Below are 24,890 nucleotides of genomic sequence, written 5' to 3' on the forward strand. Positions count from 1 at the left end.
GTGGTCAGTTCTGAGTTGAAATTCAAGTGCACAACCTGACAATGACGTCTGTGCCTTTGTTTCTGGAATAAATAGGTAAACTCTGAGGCGGAGAGGAGAGAGGCAGTGGTTCTTGCACTAGAGTGGAACTAACGGCCCATCTACCTCATAAGCCATTGATGAATTGAAAAAACAAAACTCTTTGCAGACCCCATTTCTTTCTTTCTTTCTTTTCTTTTTCTTTTTCTTTTTTTTTTTTTTTGAGACAGAGTCTTACTCTGTTGCCCAGGTTGGAGTGCAGTGGCACGATATTGGCTCACTGCAACCTCCGCCTCCCGGGTTCAAGTGATTCTCCTGCCTCAGCCTCCCGAGTAGATGGGATTACAGGCGTGGGCCACCATGCCTGGCTAATTTTCGTATTTTTAGTAGAGACGGGGATTTACCATGTTGGTCAGGCTGGTCTCAAACTCCTGACCTCAGGTGATTCGCCCACCTCGGCCTCCCAAAGTGCTGGGATTACAGGCGTGAGCCACCACACCAGGCCCGCAGACCCCATTTCTCAGGTGAAATTCTGTGGGAGAACATTGAGATTCACTGAGGCGCAACACACCCATCAAATGAATTTCTGGTAAATGATTATAATGGAGCCAGGGGAATCTTGCTTTGAGAAGGCTATTTCCTCATAAAGGCTGTGACTTCCTCACAGTTTGTTTCATTGACAAATGTTCTTTCTCCTCAGAACTGAACCCCTACAATGTGAGAAGACTCTCACAATTGCCTTTCTCAAGAACACCACCTTGGCCACTTCACCTTTCTCCGAAGAGCACCACTCGTCTTTCCCCAGATGGATGCAGGATGCTGCCTCCACAGGGCCACAGAAGCCATTGTTCCAAGAAGCACCAGCTTCTTGGGCTTTTCGCTTAATTGGTTTCCATGTTAGGACCTAGACTTCTGTCTCTCCCTTGTTTTCCCACCAATCCCCACAGCAGAATGCAGTCCTCTTCCAAATATGTCCAACAGTGGACCGCTCATCTTTCCGTCAAGCTGTCAGTGAGAGTCTATTAAATGGCCCAATCTTGAAATCCTTCTGATGAAGACAAATGAGAAATAAACTTATGAAACAGCTCCGAGTTACATTTAAGTCTCTCCATTTCCTTTAGTTTCTCTTTGCTCCAAGGCTTGAATATAAAATGGAGACAGGGTTTCAGCGACAGATGGCAGAGGATAATCTTTCATTTTGTCATAAAGTTAACCCTCGGAGGGGCCTGAAAAGACCTTTCTCTTGGAAAATCAGTGGCTTCAGAGTTCCTTGCTTTTAATCGGGTAGAAAAAGCTCTTTTCTGATTTTCAGAGAACGTGCCTTTCCTCTAGGCTAACCCACATCGCAAGACACTCGGGTGAGGCTGGCCTCTCCATTCTGATTTATTTATGCTGCTTGTGGGTGCCTTGCACATTTTAATTAATGATGATTTGACTGTGCGTGAGCCCTGGCGATAAATACGAAAACAGGGCTATTAAAGATAATCCAATAAACAAACCCAAGAAAGGCTGTCTTCCAGTATTATTTGTTGCCATTTTTAAAGGGGACAGATGACTAAAAGAAATACAATGCTGAAATTAATTTTTAACGTTGATAAACAGTAACTATAACCGTGACTAAAAAATGCCCATTAAATCTTATACTGACTAAGAAATCACAATTCTATGTCCAGATGAAGCATTTGTTTTATTCCTTGAACAAGTTCAGCCAAAGGGGGTTATGATTTAATGAGTGGAGAATTCTTGTATTAGGTGTTGTAGCAAAGCCGAGAGACTGTCACTAAGATCGGATAGCTTCCAACCTTAATCAGTAGATGAGAAAGAGGCCAAATGACAAGTTTTCTTTAAGGCAAAATCCTGAGCATTTTTTTTTTTTTTTTATCATTTAAGTGAAGGGAGAATCTAGATGGTTCCAAGTAGGTAAGGAGACAGAACATTCACTCAGAGTGAAGGAAATGTTAAATAAAGAAAAAACTTAAGCTGGGTCTGATGTCTGTGCTAAGTCACAACACATGAAGCTCAAAGCCCTCAAGTTTGTATTTGGGGGCACAGCACATCAAGGCGGTTGGGTCTTTATGTGGCTTTGCATAATGGTAAGGATGGAGAATGTATACAGTATAGCAATGTAGGGAGACCTGGATTGCATTAGAATCCTGAACAGAGACAAGCCATTTCTGCTCATGTTAGCAATCTCTCCCAAGCTGCTCTCCTACACCCAAAGGCTGACTCCAGAGATATTGAGGAGCAAGAACAATCCCTTTGTAAGGAATGAGGGGGTGGAGAATTGAGAGAAGACTGATGTTGAAATCTGGTTCTCTCACATCACACACCATTTCTGTGATGGAGTAATTGCTTCTCCTGTTCCAGAAAAAAACAGATATCCCAGGTCTGGGGAATATTGGAATCACTGTTTAAGAGGACAGGCAATTGAGGTAGCAAGGAATAACAGGAAAGGATTAGAGGGAAAATAGAGGGGCTTTGAAACCTAAACATGGGATTTTCTCCTGTTGAATGCCTGAAGGCTTTCTAGCATGCTCTCTTTTTCTGGGTAGTGACCCAAGACTGGGGACACCCAAACCTCCCACATAAGTTTTCATTATGTAGTTCTCTTTAAAGAGGGGAATTTTTCCTTGGAAAACTTTTCTGGTTTTTTTTTTTTTTTTTTTTTTTTTTGGCCTCTAGCAAAATGCAACAGCCCCAATGAAAGACCACAACTTCACATGTAAAAACCTTTAACACTTATCCACACATTGCTCAGATCCTAGAACTGGGTTTTCAGAAAAACTGTTTGGGATCTATGGTATCAGGAATCAATTTTGTTATGAGGGAAACTATCTTTTGTGTGCCCCTGTAAAGACCGGGCTACCACGTCCCACATTTTTCCTCCCAAAGTCAAAAAAATCTCCGAATCTCTGATTTACACATTTTGGAACCCATCAAAGTGGTAACTATCTGTATTCAGATTTCACAAACTTTAGGGGCTGGTGACAGAGATGAAGCAAGCAGCAGTGCAGATAAACATGGGAGTGGAATGTGACACACACCCAGCTCCCAAAAAATAATTAGGGAAAGATGATTCTTGCACGATAGAAAGGCTGACCCTTAAATTACTCAGATAGAGTGTTTAACATGATGTCTGTCCCACAGTAATGCTCAATAAATCTTTACTAACAAAAAGGAGTTTTAAGAAGAACAGTCATGGGGCAAAGATCAGAACAGGTGAGCAAGGCTAAATAGCAGGAGAAAAGAATTTTGAGAAAGTGTCCATGCTCCATCATCTCAGATAATACGGAATCAATTAAGGACTGAAAAGAAGCCTCGTGGAGATCTGGCAAGGAGTTCATCACTGACTTTGACGATAACAATAGTTAGAAGAGTGGTTGAAAATGGAATCAGATGCCTGTAGGGTAAGGGAAAGAATGAAGGTATGAAGGGAAACTTTGCAGGGAAGACAGAGTGACAGGACAGACCAAGATAAAGTTCTTTAGGATGAGATAGAATTAAGCAGACTAAGGAAAAGGAGATACCCTGGTAACTATGTTAAAGCCCAGTGATACTCTTACGTTGCTTGAAAGGGCTAGGGCATATAGTTCTACTATAAGCTTAAGAGTGCAGAAACAGGACTTCTGAAGAGCCAAAATCTAGATTCTGGATTCAAGGTTTCACAATGAATTCACTGCAACAGCTTCGGCAATTATTTAATGCTCCCTGGGTCTCAATCCATCAACAAATAATACCAAATAAGAAGAGTATAAGATACTATATTCCATAAGCATTACTATAAAAAATCCATATATATATAATCTGTATCAAGCAGACAGAAAATGCTTTGAAAGTCATGGTGATAGAAAACAGTTAAGTGTTATCAGGAAAATGGCTGTTGCAATGACTGCTACATATGCTATTTTCTACTAATGATATTATACATTCTGGTTTTTCAAATTTCGGATGCTGGGGCTATGGGACCTGGTTAATACAAGAGTAGGGGAAAATTAGTATCCTTACCAGTGTGTCATCTTTGAAGCAAAGGAGTGATTTTAGAAATGAAGAGGTCACAGTAGAAGTGGCAGAATAATAATGACTCAATAATCGGTGAAATTATATTGAGATAATGAATGCTTCTAGGAGGCAGCAGGAGTCGGGGATGAGACGAATTAAGTGATGAAAATGGCCCTACCTAAATTTCCCCATAATGGGGTTATGAAACAACCTGTATCTGTTGGGTTAGAATAGAGTAAAATAATCTTAATTTTGGTAATGTAAAATTTCTTTTTTCTGAAAGTACCTTTTATTTTTGTAATTATTTTTCAAGGAAAGTTTGTATAAGCTTTGTGCATCCTTCTTTTTATTCTTGCCAACTTACTTTTGGTCTCCATGTAGGTACTCAAAAGTTAATGAAGTGACAAATTGTTTTTTCTTTTTTTTTTTTTTTTTTTTTTTTGAGACAGAGTTTCGCTCTTGTCGCCCAGGCTGGAGTGCAATGGTGTGATCTCAGCTCACTGTAACCTCCACCTCTAGAGTTCAAGTGATTCTCCTGCCTCAGCCCCCCTAGTAGCTGGGATTACAAGCATGCGCCACCATGCCCGGCTAATTTTTTGTATTTTTAATAGAGACGAGGTTTCAGGAGGTCTCAAACTCCTGACCTCAAGTGATCTGCCTGCCTCAGCCTCCCAAAATGCTGGGATTACAGGCGTGAGCCACCACGCCTGGCCGAAGTGGCAAAATTATATTTAGTAAAAAAGAAAGGAGTAAGGGCAGTGGTGAGAGAAAAGGCAGTGAGTGAAAATCTTCATTCAAGACTTTCATACACAATTTAACAGCTAACACTTTGATAATATTGAATGCTTACGTGTGCAAGTGTTCCACATAAATACTACCTATGAATTAGATAATATTTTTATTTCCCACTTTGAAGATGAGAAAACTGAGACACGAGGTTGTTTGCTCAGGTCACAGAGCTAGTAAGTGACAACGCCAGGATATACAAACCTAGACCCAAGTGCACTCATGCTCTTTACCAGCTGTATCATCTTGCTTCCCTGAAGACTCCAATAGCATTTGGTCCTCAGAACCTATTCCTACGAAAGGATTTAATGGCTCCTGAGCACTTGGCTCTCCATGACTTGTCCAGGAACATGCTGATATTTCCATTGTTGACATCATCCCAGTGCTGCCTGTAGTTGTGTTTCCTCTTATTTATTTTCCTTACTGGAAACTAGAAGCTACAGTTATTAAATGCATTCAAATAGAGTTGCTCAGGGAAACAGACGTTCATGAAGGCCATACGCTTCAAAGGCTAACATAAAGCTTTCACCCCCCACCTTAGGAATCAGAGAAGGATAAAGGGCAGGAGACCCAGAGAGAGATTCTGTTGTCCTGACCTGAGCAGTAGACTATTCTATCCTTGTTCATCAAGAATGAGTAGCTGGAATAGTAGAAATCCAGTTTAAGAAAAACCATCCCCCAAAAGTTATTAACCAACATTTCTTCCTATCTGTTAAGGTATGTGAAATGTAAGGAGAATAATTAAGAACCTAATAGGTAACAGTGATTAACAGAAGAGGCTGGCCATCAATGATAGACTGGATTAAGAAAATGTGGCACATATACACCATGAAATACTATGCAGCCATAAAAAAGGATGAGTTCATGTCCTTTGTAGGGACATGGATGAAGCTGAAAACTATCATTCTGAGCAAACTGTATCACAAGTACAGAAAACCAAACACTGCATGTTCTCACTCATAGGTGGGAATTGAACAAGGAGATCACCTGGACACAGGGTAGGGAACATCACACACCGGGGCCTGTTGTGGGGTGGGAGAAGGGAGGAGGGATAGCATTAGGAGGAACACCTAATGTAAATGACAAGTTAATGGGTGCAGCACACCAACATGGCACATGTGTAACAAACCTGCATATTGTGCACATGTACCCTGGAACTTAAGGTATAATAAAAAAATATATATATATAATAAAAATAATATATATATACAAAATTTAAAAAATAAAAAAAAAGAGAAGAGGACTGGAATCAGATAGCTTGGGTTCAATTCCGGTTTCATCACTGACTAGCCAAGTGAATCCTTGTACAAATTACTTCAACTTCTCCAGATGTCAATTTCTTCATCTGTACATGGAATAATAATAATGCCTATTTTATAAGATTATTGTGAAAGTTTAATATAATTATCTATTTAAAGCTGCATATAACAAGTGCTAAATAAATATTACATATTTGTTAACACAACTTGAGAAAGCAGGTGGTGAGGGTTGTATTAGCTTCCTAAGGCTTCTGTAACAAATGTCCACAAACTGAGTGGCTTAAAACAATGGAAATCTATTCTTCACAGTCTGGGGCTCAGAAGTCTGAAATGTATGTGTTGGCAGGAATTCACTCCCTCTGCATTCCAGGTGCCTGTATCCCTCCAATCTCTGCCTCCATTTCCACATGGCCTTCTCTGTGTGTCTTCTCTTCTGTCTCTTTTAAGGACACTTATCATTGGATTTAGGGCCCACTTTGGTAGTCCAGGATGATCCCATCTTAAGACCTTTAACTTACTTTCTTCTGCAAAGACCCTTTTTCCAAATAAGATCACATTCACAGTGTCCAGGTTTTATTTATTTATTCATTTATCTATTTTTTGAGCAGAGTCTCACTGTGTTGCCCAGGCTAGAGTGCAGTGGCAGGATCTTGGCTCACCACAACCCCTGCCTCCCAGGTTCAAGCAATTCTCCTGCCTCAGCTTCCCGAGTAGCTGGGACTATGCCACCATGCCCAGCTAATTTTTGTATTTTTAGCAGAGACAGGGCTTCACTACATTAGCCAGGCTGGTCCTGAACTCCTGACTTCGTGATCCACCTGCCTTGGCCTACAAAAGTGCTGGGATTACAGACGTGAGCCACTATGCCTGGCTGGGTTCAGGTTTTAGAACAAGGACCTATCTTTTGGAAGGCTGTCATTCAACCCACTATAGGTGTTTAGTAACCTTTTCACTTCTCTTTTAACTCCTTTCATTCCACTCTTGGCTGGTTACAATCATTACGCTGTTTCCTAAATGCTGATGGTTCTTCCTTGACTTAGGACACATTTAAGAGTGCTAACTCTGTTAGGCTCGGTGCCATGGAGGATATAAAAATAAAACATCCTGGCTGGGCACAGTGGCTCACACTTGTAATCCCAGCACGTTGGGAGGCCAAGGCGGGTGGATCACGAGGTCAGGAGTTTGAGACCAGCTTGACCAACATAGTGAAACTCCATCTCCACTAAAAATACAAAAATTAGCTGGGCGCAGTGGTGTGTGCCTGTAGTCCCAACTACTCGGGAGACTGAGGCAAGAGAATCACTTGAACTCGTGAAGTGGAGGTTGCAGTGAGAAGAGATTGTGCCACTGTACTCCAGCCTGGGCGACACAGCAAGACTCCATCTCAAAAATAAATAAATAAATAAATAAACCAACAAATACAATTTAAAAAAATCACAGACCACAAAGTAATACAAATCTGCCATGATCAAGGCCATCAGAGAAGTATAGATGAAGGCACTTAGAGGATGAGAGTTGACTTTGAAAATAAGCTAGTAATTGAACCAGGTGATGGCTACATATGGGCATGAAGGTTGGGGTGTGTAGTGTTCCTTCTACATAAGTGGAAGGAATAATGAGAGCCAATGTAAAGAAGTAGGATAGCATGGAGTATGTATTGAAAATAGTAAATTGATTTTGCTTTGGAACAGGGATCAATACACTGACCCATCAGCCCACCATCTGTTTTTATATGCACCCTGAACTAAGAATAATTTTTATATTGTTAAATGGTTGAGAAAAAACGAAAGATAATTAAAAATTTATAACATGAAAATTATATTAAATTCAAATATTAGGATTCATAACTAAGCACAGCCATACTGTTTTGTTTACATATTGTCCATGGCTGCTTTCACACGACAATGGCAGAGTTGAGCGGTTGCGACAGAGACCACATGACTGAAGAGCCTAAAATATTTTCTACCTGGGGTTTTTTTTTTTTTTTTAAGATGGAGTTTCCCTCTTGTTGCCCAGTCTGGAGTGCAATGGTGCAATCTCGACTCACTGCAACTTACGCCTCCCAGGTTCAAGCGATTCTCTTGCCTCAGTCTCCCTAGTAGCTGGGATTACAGGCAGATGCTACGATGCCCAGCCAATTTTTGTATTTTTGGTAGAGACGGGATTTCACCATATTGGTCAAGGCTGGTTTCGAACTCCTGACCTCAGGTGATCCGTCCGACTCGGCCTCCAAAAGTGTTGGGATTATAGGCGTGAGCCACCACACCCAACCTCTATCTGGTTCTTTATAGAAAAAGTTTGTGGCCAGGTGTGGTGGCTCACACCTGTAATCCCAGAACTTTGGGAGGCCAAGGTAGGCAGATCACTTGAGCTCACGAGTTTGAGACCAGCCTAGGCAACATAGTGAAACCTTGTCTCTACCAAGAATACAAAAAATTAGCCAGGTGTGGTGGTGCGCACCTGTGGTCCCAACTACTCGGGTGGCTGAGGCGGGAGGATCACTTGAGTCCTGGAGGCAGAGGCTGCAGTGAGCTGAGATCGTGCCACTGCACTGCAGCCTGGGAAGCAGAATGAGACTCTGTCTCAAAAGAAAAAGAAAAGAAACAGTTTGCCAACTCCTGCTTCAGAAGAACCCTCAGGGGCATAAAGGAAAGAGCAGAAGAAGATATGCTGGTCCAGTATAGCCATTTGACCTTTGGTAGCAGCCTATGTTCTTGACTTTGCCCAGCCTTTTTCTACCCACCTAAATTTACCCATCCTGAATATATTATCCTCTCAAAACCTTAATTGGTTATTTGCTAAGTAACCTGAGAGCTAATTTTGCAATCTTCTTTAAGCTGTTGTTGAATCATAGCAGTTTAATGTATAACTTATTACTCCTCCTAGGTAACATATTTGGAATTTAGGAAAACCCAAACCAAAAAATTGCTGCCCCCTGGCAGAACAGTGGGAAAGAGATTTGCAAAAGTGAGCCTTCCTTCAGCTTTCATGTCACACCTTATAGGCAGCCAATGCTACCTATCAAAAGCAAACTTGGTTGTTAGTTTTGTTATTATCCTTTCAATTGGTTAATAATATGCCCTTTGCTGCTAAGTTGACCCTTAGGGGAGAAAAATAATGGCAAGAATTACTTTACAATAATTGTCAACCACTGAGAGTTAAGTCTCTATGCCCCCTTTAGCTAATAAGGCAGGCCTGGGTAGCTATCATTAAGTTGAAGATTTTTTCATGAAGGAGGAAACAGCTCCCTGATGAATTCGAGATGAGTTTAGAAATGCTGGAAGCAGTGTTCTCAAACTTTAGCATAGAGAAGAACTGTCAGGGGTCTGTTAAAATACGAATCTGCTAATCTTACCCCAGAGAATCTGTGTCTCCAGTGGAACTCAGGAGTTAGGGGGGAAAAAAACTGATGAAGGAGCCAAGCTACCTCCCACAAGGCAGTCTTTATATTTGGTTCTTTACTTGCTCCAAGAATCCCGAAGTTGTTAAAGTAACAGACAATGTAAGTAGACAGAGGCATCATTTTGAAAGACTTTCCTGTTCTCTCATTCTGTTTAACTAACTTTATTCCCAGTGAGTAAATATGAATCAAACCCTCATCTAAGTAAGAAAACTTGATTTGAGGGAAGGGCTGGACCTTTGAAAGCAGTGTAGAATGGAGGTTAGGAAGCGAACTCCAGACAGAGGCTGCCTGATTCCAGTCTCACCTCTGTCACTGGTGCTATGTGAACTTGGGTGACAACTCGAATCTCTCTGTGCCCTAGTTTCTTCATCTGTAAAATGGGAATAACAATATTATCGACGTCTCAGAGTAGTTGTGAGCATTAAATGAGTTACTACATGTAAAAAGCATAAAACAGAAACTTTTAGTACATTCCAATAAATATATAAAAACTCATCGGAGAAATTCTTGTGTGACTGCACATACCTCACAAGAATGGCATGAGATTTAGAGCATGTTCATAATCAAACAATTATGATTGTGCTATTTACTCCAAGTTAGCCAGGGACTTGCTCCTTAGAGACTACTGTCATTTTCTACATTTGTCCATGAAGTTAATCCACACATTTACAAATCCTAGATGTAACTTTACTTTTACTTTCAATAGGTAACAAGTGTTAAGAACCATATCACAAGAACTTTGATAACTGCTTGACTTTGTGTGCTTTATCTCATTTATTTCTCAAAAAAAAAAAACAATCCATGGGCTAAGCACTACTACTAGCCCCATTTTACAGATGAGAAACTGATGTTGGCTGGGTGTGGTGGCTCACGTCAGTAATCCCAGCACTTTGGGAGGCCAAGACGGGTGGATCACCTGAGGTCAGGAGTTTGAGACCAGCCTAGCCAACGTGGTGAAACCCCATATCTACTAAAAATACAAAAATTAGCCGGGCGTGGTGGTGTGCGCCTGTGGTCCCAGCTACTCAGGAGGCTGAGACAGAAGCCTTGCTTTAACCTGGGAGGCGGAGGTTGCAGTAAGCCAAGATCTCGCCACTGCACTCCAGCCTGGGTGACAGGGGAAGACTCTGTCACCCCCACCCTCCCAAACAAAAACAGAAAGAAAAAAACAGAAAGCTGATGTCACACAGCTAGTAGGTAAGTGCAGCTGGGACTCAAATCTAGCTTATCTGACCCCATTCTTCTGTGGCAGTACTTTTCAACATGGGGCAATTTTGCTCCAGTGGTAGACCGAATAATGGGCCCCCAAACATGTCCACATCCTAACTCACAGAACCTGCGGACATTACCTCACATGGCAAAAACACTGTGCAGATGTGATTGAGTTAAGGAGCTGAGATAAGGAGATGAGGCTGGGTTACACAGGTGTGCCCAAGAGAATCACGACAGTGCTTCTAAGAGGAAGGTAGAAGGAGTCAGAGTGGAGAGGGTGATAGGAGGACAGAAGTCGAGTTTGGAAAGATGCACTTTGAAGATGTAGATGAGGCCACACGCCAAGGAATATAGGTGGCTACTAGAAGTTGAAAGAATACAAGGAAATGGATTCTCCCCTCAGAGCCTCCAGAAGGAACCAGCCCTGCTAATATTTTGATTTTAGTCTCATAAGACTAAAATCAGATTTCCAACCTCTGGAACTGTGAGAGAATACATGTGTGTTTAAGTCACTAACTTTCTATGTTAATTCAATTCCTTATCCTTCCTTCCTTCACTGCCTCCGTAACTTCTGCCCTGCTTAAGAGAGCCAGATTGCCATCTTACTAACACTAACTGTCCTTCCCTATCTCTCTGTTAAGTATTCTCTAGGTTCACATAGCACCCTGGACATAGCTAATAACCTCATATATGACCATAGTTAAGAATGATGGCATTATCATCAAACTGCCTGGGTTTTAATCTTCGTGTATTTATTTTCTGTTGCTGTTATAACAAATTACCACAAACTTCATAGCTTAAAACAACACAAATTTAGAAGTCAAAAGTCCTAAAATCAAGGCATCAGTAGGACTTTGTTCTTTCTGAAGGCTCCAGAGGAGAATTCATTTCCAGCTTCTGAAGGCTGCCTGGATTCCTTGGCTCATGGTCCTTTCCTCAGTCTTCAAGGTCAGCAGTGTGGCATCAAGCCTCTCTTTCCTTCCCTTCTGCCCTTCCTCTCTCTCTATCTCTCTGTTCTCATCATCACATTCCCTTTTCTGACTCTGACATTGCTATTTACCTCTTGTAAGGACTCTCCTCGACACTGGGCCTATCCAGATCACCCAGGATAATCTTCCTCTATCAAGATTTTTAACTTAGGCTGAGTGTGGTGACTCACACCTGTAATCCCAGCACTTTGGGAGGCCAAGGTGGGCGGATCACCTGAGGTCAGGAGTTCAAGACCAGCCTGGCCAACATAATGAAACCCCATCTCTACTAAAAATATAAAAATTAGCCAGGCGTGGTGGCATGTACCTGCAGTTCCAACTACTCGGGGGACTGAGACAGGAGAATCTCTTGAACCTGGGAGGTGGAAGTTGCAGTGAGCTAAGATTGTGCCACTGCACTTCAGCTTGGACGACAGGGTTAGACTCCATCTAAAAAATAAAAATAAAAAATAAAGATTCTTAACTTAATCATACCTGCAAAATCCCCTTTTTCCATGTAAGATAATATTTCATTTTTACCATTTTACTTTACAGGTAATTTCGATGCAAGGTAATCTTTGCAGGTACTGGGGATTAGAAGGTGGACATCTTCAGGGAGCAATTACTCTACCTTTCATACCGGGCAATGCCATCTTATTAGCAAGGTGTGCCTCAGTCTCAACAGCTATTAAAAAGAACAGAGTGATGATCCCTACTCACAAGGTTGCTTTGAGGATTCAGGGAGTTCATACATGTGAATGGTGCTTGGAACATCATATATGTTCAGTAGTGGTAGCTATTACTATTATTGTTATTTTTGATGGAGTCTGGTTGGAATGCAGCAGCATGATCTCGATTCACTGCAACCTCTGCCTCCTGGGTTCAAGCAATTCTCCTGCCTCAGCCTCCTGAGTAACTGGGATCATAGTCACCTGCCACCACACCTGGCTAATTTTTGTATTTTAGTAGAAACATGGTTTTACCATGTTGGCCAGGCTGGTCTCGAACTCCAGACTTCAGGTGATCTGCCTGCATCAGCCTCCCAAAGTGCTGGGATTACAGGTGTGAGCCACCATGCCTAGCCAGTGGTAGCTATTATTATAACTACATAGTTATCTAGTTACCTTCTTTGCTCTACATTAGACTGCTAGTTCTTAAAGAATAGAACAGAATTTTTTACATCTGTGTGTTCCGAGGGTGGAGCACAGGGTCTGGGACATATTAGGTGCTCAACAAGTGTTTGTCAACCTGAATTACTCCACTTAAAAGACTAACATTTAGCCTGTAAAAATTATAGAGAATGTGAAATATTATGAAAACCATCATCATACATTATACTGTCATACAGAGTGACAAAAGCCAAATAAAATATACACAGGCAATCACAGCTGTTTTAAATATGCAGGGCTAAAAATTATGCATAAAAATAGACTGGGAGGAAATGCGGCCAAACATTAATACATTAACAGTTGGTGGTCTTGGAGTTGGGAAATCATGGGTAATTTTTTCTTCCTTTTTTTTTTTTAAACTTCACATTTTCTCTGTTAAGCATATTCCTTTTCAATATGTGAAAATAATTTACATCTCACTTACACACAGATCTCTTGTTCAGTAAACATTAGAGGTGACATTATACATCAAGTCAACTCAACCTCTGAGTTACTGCCTGGGTTGCAGTTCTGAGTCCAGCATTTACCAGCTAAACGAACTGAAGAAGTTGCTGTTGTGGATGTTGTTGTTGTTGTTGTTGTTGCTGTTGTTGTTGTTTTTGCATCACCTGAGAGCTGAAGAGAGGGGACATTCACTCACAGGGCTGCAACGGGGTCCGGTAGGATAAGGGCACATAAGGTGCCCAGCATGTGGCAAGGCACACAATAGGCGTGGAATAAATGTTAGTTATTCTTCTCATGGTTACTATTACTCAGAGAGCAATGCTGTCAAACACACATAGGAAGAATTATAAGGAGGCATTTGTTCAGAGACAACAAGCAGAGAAAATTGGAAATAAACCCAGCTCACTGCATGTCAGGATCTATAAGATATTTCACTTTAGCTCCTTTCAGGGAAAGATGTACCAAGTTCAATAGTACAAAGGAGTTTTTTTTGTTTTTGTTTTTGTTTTTTTAACATTCTGAGTTTTAGCAAGGAACTGGCCTTCATCCCCCAAAATCTTGTGCAGATCCCCCAGATGTAAGACAGATCAAAACAACTGCTCCAGTAAAACCTGACATGGGGTCAGGCCATGTGTTCTGAGCTCCATGTCACCCTCAAAGATCTGAGACTTCTCAGAATAATGTGGCAAGCACTGTTCCAACACTAACCTAACTGGTTAATGAGTTGTAACTTTCCCAGTTTCTTCTGGGAGCAGGGGCACTGTGTCATCCACACCCTATTGTGGTTTGAAGAGGCAACAGGAGGTAAAGGGCACATTGGGAACAGCTGTACCAGGCTCCCGAACTACTTGGCACAGCACTTGTGCATGTCTCAAGCCTGTTCCTTAGGAGCCGTGCCCTTATTTGAGCTGGAGCAACACGTAGGGATTGTCCTCAAAAGCTGGTCCTCCTCAGTCTTGACTACCCCTTTGTTGACACATTCATCAGCAGGTGGTGGCTGAACGTTCCTCTTTGATTTCTGTGGCTCAGGAGCAGTGGGCTAAGACATGAGCTGAATAAACATCATATCATTTGGCACTGGCAGGATTCCTGGTAACCTGGGTCAGGCAAGGTTTAAGAAGGATTAGGTTTAGATTAGAAAAAGAGTTGAGTTCTTTTTTTTCCCCCTGTGGTCTCTTAAGTGCCTATGGGTTTTGTAAGAGGAGAGTGGGCTGACAGCCTAGGCTCAGTTGCTCCAGAAATAAAAGTGGTGAGCTTGGTGTTCTTTTCCAGAAGACCCGAGCATGTGCTAATTCTGAGTTTGGTTTCTGCTGTAAGGGTCGCGGGCTCTTGGGAATTTGGTGAAAGCTCTAGAAGTTTTCTCTAGAGAATTGCGCGCGCGCACACACACACACACACACACACACACGCACGCATGCACAGACAATTTTATTTATTTATGGTGCTTCCTGACACACTCAGCCTGGGGGAATTTTAACAGCCCACACAGCTCACTAATAGCAGGCTATACTCTTCCCCAAGGTGAGCCTGGGGGGTGCCCCACCTGGCCATCCTCCCCATGGTCGCTCCGCAGTGACCACCGGCCACGCTGAATGAACCCTGCTGTCACACGGCCAGCTTTTCTTGGCAGTCTGGCCTTGGAGAGGCTTGCTGGGGGCTCTGGCAGTTGCTCTTGTTTATTACAAAGTCTTGCTCCACTCCCTGGCGACAGCTTGCAAACCAAAACTATTTCATTTCCCAGTTACAAACAGGTTAGAGGAGAGAGGGTGAAAAAGAAAAAGAAAAAAAAAAAAAAAAAAAAAAGGCAGACACCTTTTGAAGGCACGACTTCTCCTTGGCTTCCCTTGAGGATTGGTTTTGTCCTCCAGTGTCCCGCAGCTCTGGATTTGCTTCTAGGGTAACCGTGGTTGTTCTGCCGTCGAGTGAATAAAATTGCTGGCTGAATTGTTCCTTCTTGTTCTTCTCTATCTTGGTGGAGGTTTTTCCCCCACCACTTAGGAAAAAGGATGAGGCTAATACTCCCTCTTCCCCCAATTAAATAGATATTTCCCTCCTAACTGACTTACTTGGCAAAAACTACAATGTGGATGAAAGGGGGATGGGTGCAGGTAGCAAGGAAGGATAGAAGTATTTTCCAGTTCTATAAACAGCTGTCTGACTCTCATCTCTACCACACAAAAATCACGGCTCAGAACCCTTGCAAAGGAGTGATGAGGCACTGAAGTGTCCAGTCCACCATCTACTTGTTATATAACAGTGAGCAAGTTATTTAACCTCTCTGAGCCTGTTTTCTCCCACGATTAAAACATTACCTGCTGCATAAGGTGGTAGAGAGAATTCAATGAGAATGTGGGCCTAGTTGTTAGCAGTTCTTTGACTCCAAGTGAACATTCAGGAACTATTTATTATTAATATTATAAACCTTTGTTGTTGTTGTTTTTTAAAACAGAGTCTCGCTTTTTCGCCCAGGCTGGAATGTCTGCCTCCTGGGTTCAAGCGATTCCCCTGCCTCAGCCTCCTGAATAGCTGGGACTATAGGCACACGCCACTGTGCCCAGCTAACTTTTTGTATTTTTAGTAGAGACAGGGTTTCACCATGCTGGCCAGTCTGGTCTCAAACTCCTGACCTCATGATCTGCCCTCCTTGGCCTCCCAAAGTGCTGGGATGACAGGCGTGAAGCACTGTGCCCAGCCTATAAATAGATTTTTATGCTCCAGTGGAGCACTATTTTTCCTGTAGAAACACCATCTAGCACTGCTATGGTCTGAATGTTTGTGTCCCCACAAATTCGTAGGTTGAAACCTAATCACCCACATGATAGTAACTGAAGGTAGGCCCTTTGGGGGGTGATTAAATAATGAGGGCAGATCCTTCATGAATGGGGTTAGTGTCCTTATAACGGAGGCTCCCAAGAGCTGCCTTGCCTCTTCCATCCTATGGGGACACAGCAAGAAGTGCCATCTAGAAGCCAGGAAGCAGGGCCCTCACCAGACACTGAATCTGCCAGCTCCTTGAGTTTGGCCTTTCCAGCCTCTATAACTGTGAGAAATAAGTTTCTGTTGTTGATAAGCTACCCAGTGTGTGTATTTTGTTATAACAGCCCGAACAGACTAAGACAGGTGTCTTAAACACAAACATAGGCTCTCTCCAATTTGCACTAGGAAGTTCTACTTGCCACACCTAGGATGAGTAACTAACTAGGTGACATCATTTTAGGACCTGGTTGAAAGTTCTAATCCTAAATAATACTCTTAGCACAGAAGTAAGGGCACTCGATATGTCCAACCTACTATACCACATAGTAAAGATATTTTAAAACTTTCAGGCCGGGCACAGTGGCTCATGCCTATAAACCCAGCACTCTGGGAGGCCGAGGTGGGTGGATCACCTGAGGTCAGGAGTTTGAGACCAGCCTGACCAACATGGTGGAACACTATCTCTACTAAAAATACAAAATTAGCCAGGTGTGGTAGCGCATGCCTGTAATCCCAACTACTTGGGAGGCTGAGGCAGGAGAATCACTTGAACCTGGGAGGCAGAGGTTGCGGTGAGCCAAGATCATGCCATTGCACTCCAGTCTGGGCATCAAGAGTGAAAATTCCGTCTCAAAAATAAATAAATAAATAAACAAATAAAAATTAAAAACAACGTTCAGACTCTGCTCTTCATGTAACACCACCGTCAAGTCAGCAGAGAAGACAGTACAGGTTTTTGTAAGAGTAAATATTTGTTGGAGCACTTTGCATGTGCTAATAGATGTCCTAAGCAACTTATCTAGTTTAATCTTTTCTGTTATCTTCTGAATAGGTACTATTGTTATCATCATTATTTTATAAATGAAAACAGAATCTTAGAGAGGTTAAGTGAATGTTTCAGAGTCACAGAGCTTGCACGAATGAGAGCTGCTACTACTAAACTGAGAGCCTACTGCATTATGTGGCTTTAGTCTCTTCTAATTCTTATGAGCCTGTGTTGCTTCTCTTTAAACTCCCTAAAATAACAGTGTTCAGTTGAGAAGTTCGTCCTTGCTCACTTTAATAGTACTGAACATCTCCCCCTAGCAGAATTCTCAGATGGCTTAACACTGTCCAGAGCAAACTCAGCTTCAGATTTATGTAAAACAACTTTCACATTGTTTGTGAAACTGATGGATAATTTATTTTTTAACCACCATGCAGAAGAAAACTACGTAAGTGCACACATCCTTCAGTGTTCACAAATAAAATGGGAAGAAGTAATAGTGTTCATTTACATCATCCACAATGTTTGCTATAAAACATAAGAAACAGTTCTTAAAGCCATATACAGACTCACGCAGTGGTGCTTCTGCAAAAACTTACGCTATGAACTCCAGTCTATTCTCTCATTTCTTTTTTGAGACAGAGTCTCACTCAGTCACCCAGTCTGGAGTACGGTGGTACGATCTTAGCTCACAGCAACCTCTGCCTCCCGGGTTCAAGGGATTCTTGCGCCTTAGCCTCCCAAGTAGCTGGGATTACAGGTGTGCACCACCACACCTGGCTTTTTAATTAATTAATTATTTTATTTATTTATGTTTGTATTTTAGTAGAGATGAGGTTTCACCATGTTGGCCAGGCTGGTCTTGAACTCCTGGCGTCAAGTGATCCATCCACTCAGCCTTCCATAGTGCTGGGATTACAGGCGTAAGCCACTGCGCCCAGCTTATCCTCTCATTTCTATTGGCCCTGAGCAAGTTTGAGATCTGAACTAAACTTCTTTATGTAATGTTTGTTTTGTTTTGTTTTTTCCTCTGATTGTAAAAGTCCATTATAGAAAATTTAGAAAATGCAGGTGTGTATAAAGAAGCCACTCAAATGAACCAAATTTCATAGTGTTTGATCTGAACTCAGATTCATAGCTCGTTTGGTTCTTAATAAAATTCAGAGTTGTTTTGTGACGGACTACAAGGATGACCTTTTGATTCTAGTGTAATTTAAGATATTTTACCAGTGGGGCACAGTGGCCTACGCCTGTAGTCCCAGCACTTTGGGAGGCCATGTAGTCCCAGCACTTTGGGAGGCCATGTAGTCCCAGCACTTTGGGAGGCCAAGGCAGGCAGATCACTTGAGGTCAGGAGTTCGCGACCAGCCTGACCAACATGGTGAAACCCCATTTCTGCTAAAAATACAAAATTAGCTGGGTGTGGCGGTGCATGCCTGTAATCCCAGCTACTCAGGAGGCTGAGACAGGAAAATCACTTGAACCTGGGAGGCAGAGGTTGCAGTGAGCCAAGATGGCACCATTGGACTGCAGCCTGGGCAACAAGAAAGAAACTCCATCTGAAAAAAAAAAAAAAAAAAAAAAAGATATTTTAAAGAAGTCAAGTTAGAAAAGAATTTTTTTATCTGCTCCTAATTGTTACGGGTGAGTATCTAGAGAAATGTTGAATGGAGAAAAAGTAAGCCTATGACATTCTTCAGTGCTTTCTATTGTATAGCAAACTGGATTCTTGCCTTCTCTGAGCTTTCAAAATGATCTGGAATCTTGACCTTTCAAAGCTATGGTTTAAAAAGACAACTAGAAATGTGATTTTCTGCTCTTCATTGTTTTCCCATATTTCTTCCTATTTGTAAAGGATTAAAATGTTATACCTAAAAAAGAAAATTGCAAAAATCAGCTTATATCTATATCATTTTTGGATATTTGCAGTGTTTAATATTTGTATCTTATCTGAATATGATTCAAAGAACAAATTACTTCCACATATATTTCTTTCTTCCTATAATGGCTATCAGACACTTTAAATCTATTTAAAAGTTATTTTCATGTATTGGTTGCATATGAACATGTAAAGGAAAAAGATCATACCATTTAATTTTCCATGTTCTTAAATCAACCATATTGAATTGGTATTATGTGTTCAGAATGTCCCCAATCATATGTGAAAAAAAAAAAATATAGGTAGACATTAACCTAATTTTCTTCTTTCTCTTTCACTTGGTTTCAAAGTCAAGTTAGAGGTGAGTTGATTTCATTTTACACAGCACTACTTCCCGTGTTGTCTGTGAGCCAAAATTTCATAAAGCAATTAGTATTCTCAAATTTACAATCCACAATTTGAGGGGCATTAATTGCTCAGGTAATTATTTGTTTATGTAATATTTATTTACTTGCTTATCACCTCATCCGAGAACCTCAGTGTGATTCATAAACATTAACTTTTTGTAATTATGTTTTATTGCAAGAAAATAAGATACATAGTTATTAGTATATTTTAAATCATTATTAGCTTTGCAGTTGACCGAGAAAGCTGGCATTTAGATTTGTGGTTATAACTTAAATCTAACTTAAATCGTTCTTCTTTTTGGTGCCAGTGATGTGCTATCATATATTGAAAGAATTCTGAATGATATTTCAGCTTTGCAAAGTGATAGCAGAAGAACCTGATGCAAGTTTATTCTCATCTTCTTTAAGATTTCCAGTATTTTATCTCTAATATGGTAGGAATGTCTTGAATTAAACATGTAGAATTTTATTTTTAGGGTCCTCCAAATAGCTCATTCTCTCACGTCCTAGCATGACCTTCAATAACCAAACAAGCAAAAAGTCTAACAGTTACAAATATAGTGTTTACCAATATAAAAAAAAAGTAAACAAACATTCTTATGATACCTAGTCTGTCTAGGCTTGTGACCTTTTCCACTGAACTCTGAACACATCTGGCTTTTTTCTGCCAAACCTCAGATCTCTGACCTGTGTTGTTTGTGGTCATCACCTTTGTTGTTGTTGTTTTTAAGTTAATTCTACTAGGGTTGTAGCACTCCATGCTGTGAACTATGATTTGTAATCTCTTGTGTTTATGACATTCTACTTCTTTCCAACATGATTTGTGGCTGACCTTATTTTTAACATTTGGACATAATGCTTTCATATTTCAAAGCTCACCTTTGATCTTTGTGTGTTCTATTTTGTAAATCGTAGGTGATGGATCTGGGGAGCCACAGGTGAGAGGGGCTAAAAAAAGGTCCCAGAAATGTGGTGGTTGCTTGTTGGCTGCCATGATTCAACAGCAGGGTCATGAAAGCTGATGCAGGGAGTTGCTCAGACCAGGGAAGAGTTTGGACGGTACATATGAGTCACTGCCTGATCCAGCAAACTCCCGCGGTGCCTCTGAGTCTAGGATCAGGGTCATCTTTGACTTGAGAGTGAAAAACAATGTCTGCTTTCCCAAAGGAATAAAGATGGAAAGTTCTGATATCCACTTTTAATCATATATTTTTCTAGCAATATGCTAATTTAATACATCAGCACCTGTATGTCTCTCAACATGTCAATAATTTTAGTCATGTTAACATGCTGATGACTGTGCCATTTTAGTCCTTTGAGTTTGCAGACTTATAAAACAGATGTGTTCCTGTGAGGACATACTTAGATGGCTTTCTCATAGTTTCCAACTTGCCTACATTTAAATTAATATTAAAATAAGTAATTATATTATAAAATTATAGTTTCCCAAAAGATTTTTGGGTCCAGATTCCTATTGTCCTAAAAGGTGGCAATTATTTGTCTTCGGTAGACTATTAACTTCATAATTTTCATTAAGATTAATTCTGTTAATTCCTTGGTGGTCCATCCCTATATTGAGTAACCCATTTTCTTGGATACCTTCCTAAAAAGCAATGGAGCTTCTTACTGAAGCAATGTAAGACTGGTATTATTCTTCTTCAACAATCCTCAATGGAAACAGAAAAGTGACCATTTTCCTTCCTTTGCTCCTTCCTTAATTTCCTCCTTCATTCCTTTCTTCCTAATTATTTTATTTTTATTTATTCACTAGAGACAGGGTCTTGCTCTGTTGCCCAGGTTGAAGTGCAGTGGCACTATCATGGTTCACCATAGCCTTGACCTCCTGGGCTCAGGTAGCTGAGATCACAGGTGTGTACCACCACATCTGGCTGTTTTTGTTTGTTTGTTTATTTGTTTGTTTTGTAGAGACAGAGTCTATCTATGTCGCCCAGGCTGATCTCGAACTCCTAAACTCAAGCAATCCTCCTACCTCAACCCAAAGCACTGGGCTTACAGGCCTGAGCCATGTGTTCAACCCCTCTTTCTCCCTAATTTACATTCTAGTTAAGGGGAGGTACACGAATCCTGAACACAAGCTATGTGGCTAACAAGTCAATATTCAACTAACAAGGCTTAGAACTTTATCTTTACCTGGTTGGAGAGTCACCCAAACTCTATAAAATGAAGTGCCACGGAAGAATATCTCATGGAAAAAGCCCAGGCTTTGGATTTTTTTTTTTTTTTTTTGATGGAGTCTCACCCTGTCCCTTAGGCTGGAGTGCAGTGGCGCAATCTCGGCTCACTGCAGCCTCCCTCTCCTGGGTTCAAGCAATTCTCCTGCCTCAGCTTCCCAAGTAGCTAGGATTATAGGCATGTGCCGTGACACCTGGCTAATTTTTGTATTTTTAGTAGAGATGGGGTTTCCCCATGTTGACCAGGCTGGTCTCAGGTGATCCATTTGCCTTGGCCTCCCAAAGTGCAGGAATGACACCATGCCCAGCTTGGATTTAAATGCATTTTTATTCCAGTATGGCTCTTCCATTTTACCTGCTGTGATCTTGGACAAGTTAACCTGATTCAACATGTGTGGAAGAAAGAAAACAATAGTTAACTAATGGAATGGTGATGAAGATTAAATTAGATAAGAAATGCAAGTAATGTGCCTAAAATAGTGACTTTCACCTGGTATATGCTCTCTACATAAACCTAAAATTATTTTAGGTTTAACCACCTAAAATAGGTTTAACCACCTAAAATAATGGTTTAACCACCCATTATTTTAGGGTGGTTAAACCTAAAATAATTTTAGGTTTATGTAGAGAGCATATACCAGGTTAAAGTTAATTTCTCAAATATTTGAACAATTCCTATTAATTGTAATTCCTGCACTTTGGGAGGCCAAGGCAGATGGATCACTTGAGACCAGCCTGGCCAACATGGGGAAACTCCATCTCTACTGAAAATACAAAAATTAGCCAGGCGTCATGGCACATGCCTGTAATCCCAACTACTTGGTTTAACCAAACCTAAAATTATTTTTACATTCTAGTTAAGGGGAGGTACATGAATCTAAAACATAAACCTAAAATTATTTTTAGGATGATGAATTATTTTTAGGATGATGAAGAGACATCAAGAAACTCTGCCTTTGCTTAGGTTGGCAACAGCTGATAATGAGATTCCAAAGGGGAATATGGTAAGCAGGGCGAATTAGGAGATTGAACTGCAAAAGATCCAGAGAGACAAGATGAAGTTACATGAAGATAGCATCTAAAAAATGATGAAAGATGAAATTCAGGCAAGGTGTTCTGATGTATTGGCAACATGCAAGATGCTGCTTAACAAACTCCTGGGAATCACTAAACCTTAGAGGTAATCATGGAGTGAAAAATCCATTCAGGAGATTGCTTAAGAAGATAAATGCAAAAGAGGCACTAAAAATATGTGATTAGGCCCTGCTCTGCCGCCTGCCACCGCTGCCCGAGCCCGAGTGGTTCACTGCACCATGAAGACAGATTCCAGACGCCAGGAACTCACACCTCCAATCCCAGACACTATGGCCCCAGCAAAGGCTCCGTGGTTCTGGCCTACAGTGGCAGCCTGAACACCTCGTGCATCCTCGTGTGGCTGAAGGAACAAGGCTACGATGTCATTGCCTATCTGGCCAACATTGGCCAGAAGGAAGACTTTGAGGAAGCCAGGAAGAAGGCACTGAAGCTTGGGGCCAAAAAGGTGTTCATTGAGGATGTCAGCAGGAGTTTGTGGAGGAGTTCATCTGGCCGGCCATCCAGTCCAGCGCACTGTATGAGGACCGCTACCTCCTGGGCACCTCTCGCCAGGCCTTGCATCGCCCGCAAACAAGTGGAAATCGCCCAGCGGGAGGGGGCCAAGTATGTGTCCCATGGCGCCACGGGAAAGGGGAATGATCAGATCTGGTTTGAGCTCACCTGCTACTCGCTGGCCCCCCAGATAAAGGTCATTGCTCCCTGGAGGATGCCCGAATTCTACAACCGGTTCAAAGGCCGCAATGACCTGATGGAATACGCAAAGCAACACGGGATTCCCATCCCGGTCACCCCCAAGAGCCCATGGAGTATGGACGAGAACCTCATGCACATCAACTACGAGGCTGGAAACCTGGAGAACCCCAAGAACCAAGCGCCTCCCGGTCTCTACACGAAGACCCAGGACCCGGCCAAAGCCCCCAACACCCCTGACATTCTCGAGATCGAGTTCAAAAAAGGGGTCCCCGGGAAGGTGACTAACGTCAAGGATGGCACCACTCACCAGACCTCTTTGGAGCTCTTCATGTATCTGAACGAAGTTGCGGGCAAGCATGGTGTGGGCCGTATTGACATCGTGGAGAACCGCTTCATTGGAATGAAGTCCCGAGGTATCTACCAGACCCCAGCAGGCACCATCCTTTACCACGCTCATTTAGACGAGGCCTTCACCATGGACCGAGAAGCGCGCAAAATCAAACAAGGCCTGGGCTTGAAATTTGCTGAACCGGTTTCTGGCACAGCCGAGTGTGAATTTGTCCGCCACTGCATTGCCAAGTCCCAGGAGCGAGTGGAAGGGAAAGCGCAGGTGTCCGTCCTCAAGGGCCAGGTGTCCATCCTCAGCCGGGAGTCCCCACTGTCTCTCTACAACGAGGAGCTGGTGAGCATGAACGTGCAGGGTGATTATGAGCCGATTGATGCCACCGGGTTCATCAACATCAATTCCCTCAGGCTGAAGGAATATCATCGTCTCCAGAGCAAGGTCACTGCCAAATAGACCCCTGTACAATGAGGAGCTGGGGCCTCCTCAATTTGCAGATCCCCCAAGTACAGGCACTAATTGTTGTGATAATTTGTAATTGTGACTTGTTCTCCCTGGCTGGCAGCGTAGTGGGGCTGCCAGGCCCCAACTTTGTTCCCTGGTCCCCCTGAAGCCTGCAGACGTTGTGTTGTCACTGAAGGGAAGGGTGGGGGGCAGCTGCGGTGGGGAGCTATAAAATGACAATTAAAAGATTAAAAAAAATAAAAAAATATGTGATTAATGCTCTCAAAGGCAATGGGCAGGGGGGATCAGGATAATAATGAGACTTTACCATTTCACAAAAGATCTTTACATGTGTCATCTCCATATTGCAGAGCAGCCCTGAAAGACAGGAACCTCCCACATCATCATTTTATAGATGTGGAACTGAAGCTCAGGCACAATTAAGTGACTTGCCCAAAGCCACACAGCCAGTAAAGGACAAGGCCAGGACTTGAATGTGGATCTTCCAATTCTAAATCCATTATAATCTGCTCTAAAGGACTGTCAAATGTGGTGTTTCACTGAGGAATGATGACTTTGAATAGCACCATTTTATGGTAGAAGGCAAACTATCTTTCTGCCTTGAATACAATAGTTTCACATTAACTGAGGCCAACTGTGGTCCGAAAACAGATGAGTACAGTACAGTAAGATATTCTGAAAGAAAGAGAGAGACATTTGTATAATTTTTTTTTTCTTTTTTTTGAGATAGGGTCTTGCTCTGTTGCCCGCGGTGGAGTGCAGTGGCACAAACATGGTTCACTGCAGTCTCAACACCCTGGGTTTAAGCAATCCTTC

At 41.9% G+C, this 24,890-nt stretch overlaps 1 pseudogene; it reads left to right on the forward strand.

Moving 5' to 3' along the window:
• The first annotated feature begins 22,731 nt into the window (after positions 1 to 22,731).
• LOC103219579 (argininosuccinate synthase pseudogene) lies at positions 22,732 to 24,319 on the forward strand (annotated as a pseudogene).
• The last annotated feature ends 571 nt before the right edge of the window (positions 24,320 to 24,890 follow it).

This window comes from Chlorocebus sabaeus, chromosome 12, assembly GCF_047675955.1.
Source record: "Chlorocebus sabaeus isolate Y175 chromosome 12, mChlSab1.0.hap1, whole genome shotgun sequence".
Classification (NCBI taxonomy): domain Eukaryota; kingdom Metazoa; phylum Chordata; class Mammalia; order Primates; family Cercopithecidae; genus Chlorocebus; species Chlorocebus sabaeus.